The following is a 9,587-nucleotide window of genomic DNA, read 5'->3' as shown; positions in this document are numbered from 1 at the left end:
AATTTTTTTAACTATTAGGGAACATTATAATTTAAAGAAATATTTTTAATATATTTGTCTTAGTTGAATATTCTCAGCTTTTAATACTCAGATATTTAAATAGCCATTGAGCCTCAGATATTTTTAAATTCTCAACATTTTAAGTTTTTTCATGTGGCAACACTTTTTCACCTTTTCTAACTATTAATATATTTTTTCAATAAATGAAAAGGAACATAGGAAAGCATTGCTAACCTACTCTAGTTTTTGAGGAAAATACTCAAAAAGGGACCGCAGTTCATTCTAATGTTTTACAACACCCTCAGAGCAAAGTTTAATTTTATTTTAATCTAATTTTTTGTGCTGTATTAGAGTCCATAATGTATTCTTTATATTCCCTCAGGGGACATGGACAGCATCTTGGTTACTTTCCTCTGTGGACAATTCTTCATGGACCTGTCATTCATTACCACAACTTTCTTCTTGCAGAAACCATCTGTATTACTTTTCTGTTGCTGTGATAAAATACCATGCCAAAGCAACTTATGTCACTGGGTTGTGAGCTGAGGGCTGATTTCCCTGAAGTTCTAGTTCTTTCCAGAGGCAAACAAAGAATTGAATGTGGGGGAGGAGTGTAGTAAAGACTCAGAAAGGTGTGAAGGCAGGCTGTTTAGAGCAGAGAGTAAGAGCTAAAGACATCCTGTCAGGTGGGGTCTCCAGAGCTGGTAGACTACCAAGTGACTTTTGAGCTGGTTCTTTTATAGGGTCCATAGGTTTTCCTCTTTGTTTCATTCTTTTCACACTTTGCCTTTTGGCCCACATGGCCCTAGAAAGGACAGAGATAACTAAAACAGGCATCCTTATCTGACTGCTGGGCTTGTCAGGCTGGTAGTCTTATTTTATGGTACATGGCCTTGTTTTGACACATTCTAGGAATTAAGTGAGGATATTTTCCCTTCCTTCTTTCTGACCTTTGCCCTAACTGCCTACCCTTAGCTAACTCCTAGCATTTCCCTTCTCAGGACACGGTCAGACTTCTGTCTGAGGGTCACAGGGTCAAAGGTAGAGACTTCTGGCTTCTTCAGGCTGGGCAGGGTCAGAGTTAGGGGTCTTGGGAGAGAGGCTCTCCTAGAGGTCAGAAGTTGAGAATGCTGACTATTCTGGCTGATTCAGGCAGAGAATCTGGGGTGGATGAATGTTCAGGGCTGATCTAGTGGGCTTTGATAAAATTTAGATGATGGTGTAGATTCAGGACAGAAGACAGCCATTTGTCTTGAAGTGAGTTCTTAGGATATGCTATGTGGGTGCAATAACATCTAAAAATGAGAAGATATGAGACCACTTATAATCCCTATTGGTAGAATAGTTAGAAAGACTGCTGAGACAGCATTGCCTTTATTGGCAGAGGAAAATAGGCAAGAAAACAATCCAAAGAATCTACCACCTGCCTGCTAATAAACACTGACAAAAGTGATGACATCTTTGCCACCTTTAACTACTCTTAGTTGAACATGATGGAAGAACACCATTATTTGGTCTAGGAGGTTGAGGATTTTCTCATCAGTCAGCTCAAAATTAGTACCTAGCCAGGGTTTTTTGTTACATTTGCCTCATGAGGAACATTGAAGGACAATGTTAGTAAGGAGAATGGTTCTACATTATTAATACAGGTTTTATTTAAGGAAGTGAGGCGTAGTTCAGCTAACTGATTGGTACGCCAAAGTCCTGTAAAAGGAAGCCTGTCGTCAAAGATTGCATGTGAAAGGTCAGTGAGATTAACTGACCTTGATTGCCCTCCCAACAGGAAATGCCCTTGCCTATATACCAGACATGATTTTTAGTGGGACCAATTTTGAGTAAAATTGGGGTTTAATTGTTGCTGTGGGTATAACCAAAGTCCACTTTTTAATTGACAATCTGAAAGGGAAATATAATCCCTCTCAGAAAAAGAATGAATGTCCAGTGATGTCCCATAGGCATTATTAATCCCCCCCCCCCCAGGTCTATGAGTTTAACAACAGGGTATTTAGTAGCCCAAGTTAGTTGGGGAACTTGGGCCCTTAGAATACAGGAGGATGCATTACAGTGGTATAAGGTTATCTTCTATAGAGAGGGAGTTCTGTAATTAGAAAAGATATTTTTAGAAGTGGCTTCTACATAGAGTGTAGGCCATTGGCTGATAGCCAATTCAGATCCCTTCTCAGTCAGGTAAGCGATGGTCTAGAGTGGTTCCCAATTCCATCCAGCCCATGTAGTAAGGACAGTTTTGAAGGGTGCATAAGCCCACTAAGTTACTCCTTGTAATTGGAACTGTCCGTTGAGAAATTTCATAATCAGCCCACAAGTGCAAAGAGTTCCTAGGAGCATTGTTTTATGTTACAGTGCACTCCACACAACTTCTCAGGTATAACAGTCCAACATCTACCTCCCTCTGAGGTTGGCCTAGAGTATAGTCAGGTAGATGTTCTTGAGGGGGAACCCCTACCATATTGATGGTGACACAGGCTGGGACACAGACTGGGTGGGACCTTACAACTGCTATTTTCAAAACAGGTATCAGTCAGGAAGGGATTGAATAGGGTGGTCAAGATAGGAGAGTCTCCCTGAAAAGCATTTCCCTCTGCAAAGATCCACAGTAGATTTGTTCCATTGTAAGGTAAGGGCCTGTCTAAAAGCAGGAGAAAATTAATGAACCTATACAGGTCCTACAACTGGTATTGATAGTGTTGTATACATAGTGATGTTGCTAGAGTTTCGTTCATACCAAACTGCACTTCGATTCACCCATTCTCTGGTTTCTGGTTCAAAGAACTCTGGGTTCCAGGGAAGACATGGGGTCACTAGCCAGGAAGGTTTTACAATTTTTAAAAAATGAGTATTATAGCAAGCCGTGTATAGCCCAGAAAATGGCAGTGATTCCCAGAGAAGTTCCAAATAAACAATAGGGGTCAGTCAGAAGGGGCAGCAGTATAAAGTCCTACTGATAGGGCTATATACTAAGGAGGTGAAAATAAGAATGACTATATATATTTATTTTCTCTCCTCTCAGAGAGGCTAGTCATCTGAGTTTTGGTTGACTGTGTCTTGAACAATAGTTTGAGGTCCTCTAGTGGCTCACAAGAGTAAGAGTCAGTTTTTGAAGAGACATCATCGGAGTCCTCAGGTAGAGTGTAGAGTTCCATTTCTTAATTCTGGTATGATGAATCCAAGAGTCCACACCAGCCACCTTTACAGCCATTGGGGTAGACAAAATGACAGGTAAGGGCCGTCCCAGTTGGGACTCAGGGTAGGGGGCTCCTTAACCTGTTTAATTAGAATTAGGTCTCCAGGACAGTACAGGAAAAGCCCTGTGATGCTTCTTTCAGGAGTTCCCTAAGTTCTGAAAGATCTGTTGGAATCTAGCAAGGTGAGTAGTATATTAGTCCAGTGATCTCAAGATTGTGCAGCAGGTCTTCTGAAAGACCTACCATATAGAGCCTCAAAAGGAGTTAGTCCCAGTGGCCTGGGGGTGTTTCTCAGGCTTGTCGGAGGCCAAAGGTAATAATTTAATGCAAGGAACCTGGGCCTTCTGCATTAATTTGACAAGATGTATCTTAAGTAAGCCATTTATTCTTTTTATGTTTCCAGAAGATTGAGGACGCCAAGCACAGTGAAGATTAAGTTGTATGTTCAAGGCTTTTGGGACTCCCTGTGTGATTTCAGCTTTAAAGGCTGGCCCATTATCACTCTGTATGCTTGTAGGTAGTCCAAATATTGGGATAATCTCATTTATAAGAGCCTGTATCACTTCCTGTGCCTTTTCTGTTCAGCTGGGAAATGCTTCTATCTATCCAGTAAAGGTGTCCACCTAGACTAGAAGTAGACAGGCCTTGCCTCCCCCCCTCACAAATGTGTGAAGTCTATTTGCCAGTCCTCGCCTGGACATTGTATACCAGGGACAGGTAGATGATTGTTTATGAGGATTGGTCTTTTGGCAATTTCATATCCTTTAGCTATTTGAGTTACATCTGATGTTCCCTTTCCCATGAATATCCTTTTTGTTAGCTGAATAGAAATTTTTGTCAGCAGATGGTGTAGTTGGTGGAGGGATTTTGAAATTTCCCATCGAAAAGATTATAAAAATAGATGTCTATTGGGGCAGCCCATCTTTCATGAAGATCTAGACTGCAACTATATCCTTGGGTCTCTTCTCTCTCAGATGGGTATAATGTGGCTTCTCTGGTGGTAGGAGGGAGTTCTCCCAAAGGATAGGAAACATCCCTTCTGTGTTGCAGTCTGCCAAATGGTTTGTTAGAATTAGTGGATTTGCTCCTCTCTGGTGCACCTGACAATGCATCACTGCCACCCTCTTGGGGAGCAGGACTGCCTCTGATAAATCCAAGATTTCCTTAGAGTATTGGACAGGGGTTCCTGAAGTTGTCTTTCCAGATGGCTGCATGAGCATGTAACACCAAGTTTGCGTGTACACAATCTGTAATAATCTTCTTCCCTTGCTAAGATTCAGGGCCCTTGTCAGGGCTGTGAGTTCTGCTAGTTGGGCACTGGAATTAGCCTGGAGGCAGTGAGCTTTAAGACTCCCAAATTCTGTTACCATAGCATATCCCATCTCTGGATTCCATTCCGAACAAATGAGCTCACATCAATAAACACTTGGTGATCAGTCTTTTTCAAAGACTAGTCTTTGAGGTCTGGCCTAACAGCATACATTTCTAATAGGATCTCATAGCAGGAGCATTCAAGGCTCTCCCCTTCAAGGAGGAAAATTGGGTTGAGGGAAGGACAGATCTTAAGGGTCATTTCAGGACCTTCCATAAGAAGAGTCTGATACCTTACCATCCTGCTCTCTCACAACCATAAATGTCCTTTTGAATTAAGTATTCCCCTGATGTCATGAGGGTTATATACTGTGAGAGACTTTCCCAAGTCAGTTTATGTGCCTCAGGGACTAGAAGTCCCATAGCTGCTATTGTCTCTCAGGTATCCTGGTCATGCTTTAGCCACTGACTCTAACTCCTTACTAAGGTATCCTGCTGGCTGGGGTGCAGGTCTTATTGGGGAGGTTAGGACCCCCAGAATAGTTCTCTTTTTTCAGTTACATATATGGAAAATTGGTGCTGAGTAAGCAATCCCAAGGCAGGAGCCTAAATTAGTGCTATCTTAAGTTGTTGAACCTTAGGTTCCCATGCCAGAGGAACTGATGGGCATTTTTGAGCCCCTTTTGAAGCCAGTGTAGTGGCATGCCCAGTTATGCAAATCTAGGGATCCAGAATCCTGTTGCCTCAAGGAAGGCCCTCAGTTGCTTTTTAGTTTTAGGGAGGGAGTTAGTTTAGAATGGGTTGGACCTGTTCAGAGCTTAGGCTGCATTTCCCTTCTTCTAGTATCAACCCTAGATACGTAACGTGGGATTGGCATAATTGAACCTTTTCCTTGGAGACCTTGCCTTGTGACTAGGAAGTAAAGGAGGGATTCTGTTCCTTGAGAGATTCTCTTGCCCCACAAAGCAATAAGTCATTCACATATTGGAGGAGGGTGGTGTGGGGGCTTGACCAGTCCATGAGGTCTTAAGCCAAAGGCAGTCCAAATAGATGAGGGCTGTCTAAATCTTTTGGGCAAAACAGTTCAATGACTTGCCCAGCTTTTCAAGTCAAACCCTTAAATGCAAAAAGAAGTTGGTTATCAGGGTGCAGGAGAATACAAAAGAAGGCTTATTTTTTATTTTTATTTTTGGCCTTTTTGAGATAGTGTCTCCCTGTAGCCATAGCTGGTCTCTGAAATTCACTGTGTAGACCTGGATGGCCTTATTTTCATAGAGATCTGCCTGCTCCTGTCTCCTGAGTGCTGAGATTAAAGGTGTGGACTACCATGCCTCACCAAAGAAGGCATTTTAAAAATCCAAGACTGAGTAGTAAGTCATCCTCAGTGGGATCTATGTCAGAAGAGTATAAGGATTAGGCACTACAGGATGAAGAGAGACTACAGCTTCATTAATTAGTTACAGATCTTATACCAGTCTCCCTTTGTTAGGCCCCTTCAGGACTCCTAAGATAGAGGAATTATAGGGACTAGAGCATTCTCTCAAGAGTCTCTGCCTTTTTAGAGGTAAACATTGACTTCCTCCAGGGATAGGGTAAGTTCTACTTTGTAGTGGGAAAGAATATACCTTTCTATTAGAGGCATTGGTGTTTCTGAAACTATAAGGAAGGAGTGGTAGAAGATGTGGTTCTCCCCCTCCCCCTCCCCCCAATAAGCAGACAAGAGGCTTTGTAAAATATTTCTTTAGGGCCTGGCCTTATAGGTCCCTAAAGACAACCAGATTATCAGATCAAGGACATGGAAAAAAAGGTAGCACCAAGACTCTCACTCCATTGTCTGTTAAGAAATCTGTTGTATACTGTGCCACCTATAAGGTTACCTGGGGCTCCTCAAGTTGGACTGGTATCACAGGAGCCTGCAGGGATGGCCTGAGGATTCATCATTGCTCCTAGGAGGAGAGGACCTGGGGCCTCTTGGCCTCACAGGACATCTTGCCTTCCAGTGGTGCTTTGGCAGTTAGGACAGGGTTCAGGTAGGGGCCGAGACCTTTCCCTCGGGATCTCCTCCTTTTCCTCAGGATCTCCTCCTTTTGGGACATTCTTTCTTGACATGTCCTTTTGTTTACAGAGGAAGCATGCCCCAGTGGACCTTTCAGGATGGTCCCTCCATGTGTCTCCTTCAGCACAGCTAGGATTTCATGGTGTCTCTTATCCTTTTTTTTTTTATCCTTCTCCAGGTCTCAATTATTTTTTTTTTTCTATTTTCTGATTATAATAGACTGACACAACAGTCTGGACCAATTGGCCCAAAATATTGCCTAGTTCAGTCACCAGCTTTTGCAGTTTTCTACAGGTATCTGGTGCTGAATGGGTGAGAAATGTTTCCTTTAGAGGGACCTCTTCCTCCATGGACTCAGTAATCACATTAGTGTATTTCCAGATTGCCTCCCTCAGTCAGGTGAAAGAGAGTGAGTTTTATTCAGGGCAATGGCCTGACACCCAAATCACTCCATAATGGTGCCAGCCCATAGCTCAAATTTTTGGGGAAATTTATAGTCAATTCATATGTGAGGAATGCTAGCAAAAGGCAAATAGCACATATGTGGTAATAAGTAATCTGGTACAGTAACATATGATTGCAAGATTACAAGAATGTAGCAGTTTGGTGATTAAAGACTTCAATCTTGAGTACATCCCCCTCATTCTTACTTATCTTGGGGCCTTTCATGGTCCAAAGTTCTTAGGAACCATTCAAAGTTCTTAGCAACCATCCTAAGGGCTTCATTACCATCACATTGCAAGAGATTTTAGCAACTCTTTAATGTTTTTACTTTCCACCACAGTAGTGGCACAAAGCCCCACTGAGGTACCCCACCTTTTTTTAAAAAATATTTTGTTATTTTTATTTTATGCGTATGAGTGTATTGCCTGCATGTATGTGAATGTATCCATGTCATGCAAAGCCACGGAGGTCAGAAGAGGGCTTCAGATTCCTCCAGAACTGGAGTTAAGGATGGTTCTCAGCCGCTGTGTGGGTGCTGGGAATCGAACCCGGGTCCTCTGCAAGAGCAGTTCTTAACCACTGAGCCATCTCTCCAGCCCTGGAATCCCCCAGGTTCTCTTTTATAGAGAGGAAGAGACCCCTCTTCATTAAGTCAAATGAGATTGAGTTGCCTTCTCTCCAGACCTGGTTCCCCAGAACCTACTAACTCCAATATAGAGAAGGGGGCTGGCTGGGTGTGGGGCACAGTTGGCTAGAAGTATTGGGGTGCTTCCTGATTTCTGTTTTCTGCTTCTCAGCCAGTTATATGGACCTTAAGTGAGAATCTTTTCCAAGTTTCCCCATTCTGGCTACCACAGATGTCACCAGGGTGTGTGCTGAGGGCTCACATTTAGAATCGAATACCCAGGGAAGAATGAAGTAAAACGCAGAAAGGTATGAAAGCAGGCTTTTATTGAGACAGAGTAAAGAGCAAGAGCTGAAGACACCCTGTCCGGTAGAATGTCCAAAGCTGGTAGACCACCAAGTGATTTGGACTGGTTCTTTTATAGGGTCCATAAGCTTTTCTCTCCTTTGTTTCTCTCTTTCTGCACGTTATCTTTTGGCCCACATGGCCCCAGTGAGGACAGAGATAACTAAAACATACATCCTTGCCAGGCCAGTAATCTTACATTTTTGGTGTACAACCTTGTTTTGACACATTCCAGAAGTTAAGTGGGAATGCTTTCCCTTCTCTTCTTTTGAGCTTTACCCTAACCACCTACCAGTTTACTGACTCCTAACACTAATTGAAGGAAGAGTTTATTTGGCTTACAGTTCCTGAGAGATTAGGGCCCATCATAGTGGAGACGCATTGGTGGCAGAGGTGGCTGGAGCAGAAAGCTGAGCACTCACATCGTCAAGGAAGTACAGGAAGCAGAGACAAACTGAAAATCTGGCAAGGCTTAAGAACTCCCAAAGCCTGCCCCCAGTGAAGTACACATGTGGTCCTCCAGCATGACCACGCCTTCAAAAGGTTCTATGACTCTCCCCCAAAAGTGCTTAGAACTGGGGATTAAGTGTCCCAATACTTGGAGCCTATGGGCTTCAGTCTCAGTCAAACTGCCACATGACACTCCCCAAACCCCATAGACTCATGACCATATGATAATGTGAAGTGCATTTAGTCCAACCTTAAAACTCCCCATAGTCTTGAGCAGTCTCAACGTTATTCAGAAGTCCAAAGTCTCTTCTGATGTTCAAGGTAATCTCTTAATTGTAAGCCCCTGTAAAATCAAAATACAAATTACTTACTTTAAACCTACAATGGAACAAAATGGAGGAATTGGGGCATAGTGGGGAAATACTGGACCAAAATAAGACTGAAACCCAGAAGGACAAAACCCAAACCCTGCAGCTCCATGTCCGATGTCTGGGACTTTATTTCCACTAGATGGCTTAGCCTCTTCAGCTTTGCTACATGCAGCATACATCTTTCTCTTGGTATAGTTCCACTCCCTGTATGCAGCAAGTGCCACTCCTTCTACACAGTTCTCCTTGGGAATTGTCTCATGGTTTTAGCATCTACAACACCTTGGGGTCTCTACTGCCAATTAGGCTTCACCTTCACAGCTCAACACAGTGGCTTCTCAAGGCTTCTTGGCCTGTCAAAGCTTTCTATATGCAGGGACTCCCTTGCTACATGTTGCCTGGACTCTGAAACCACAGAAGAGGAATTGATGACCCCTTCATTCTTGCACCTTTCATTCTGCTAAAGCCAGCACCCTGTGAATGACACTGCCAATTTTGGGCTGAAGCTGGGGAGGGCCCTGGTCACATCATCAACGTTACTAACAGCATTTGCCTGTTGCTGTTTTCTGAGAGAAAATTCCTCAGGGCTTTTCCTTTCACAAGGAAGCTTACCTGGGTAGGGTCTTGCCCAGATAGTGTTCTTCCCATTGTTTGAGTAAAAACTGGCAGCCTCTTCTTAATGGCTCTAATCTTATTATCAAAGACAGCTTCTCCTTCATCACAAACCTCGGCTTCAACATTTTTTTTTTTTTTTTTTTTTTTTGTTTTTTTTTGACAGGGTTTCC

The 9,587-nt window shown here is 42.9% G+C and overlaps 1 protein-coding gene across 5 annotated transcripts in view; it reads left to right on the top strand.

The window, feature by feature from the left end:
- Tdrd3 (tudor domain containing 3) overlaps window positions 1–9,587 on the top strand; it is a gene marked incomplete at its 3' end in the record, with an annotated part of 174,131 nt that overhangs the window by 73,345 nt on the left and 91,199 nt on the right.

Source organism: Nannospalax galili, unplaced genomic scaffold, assembly GCF_000622305.1.
Source record: "Nannospalax galili isolate Female #2095 unplaced genomic scaffold, S.galili_v1.0 scaffold308, whole genome shotgun sequence".
Lineage (NCBI taxonomy): Eukaryota > Metazoa > Chordata > Mammalia > Rodentia > Spalacidae > Nannospalax > Nannospalax galili.
This window is presented reverse-complemented; position numbering and strand designations above follow the sequence as displayed.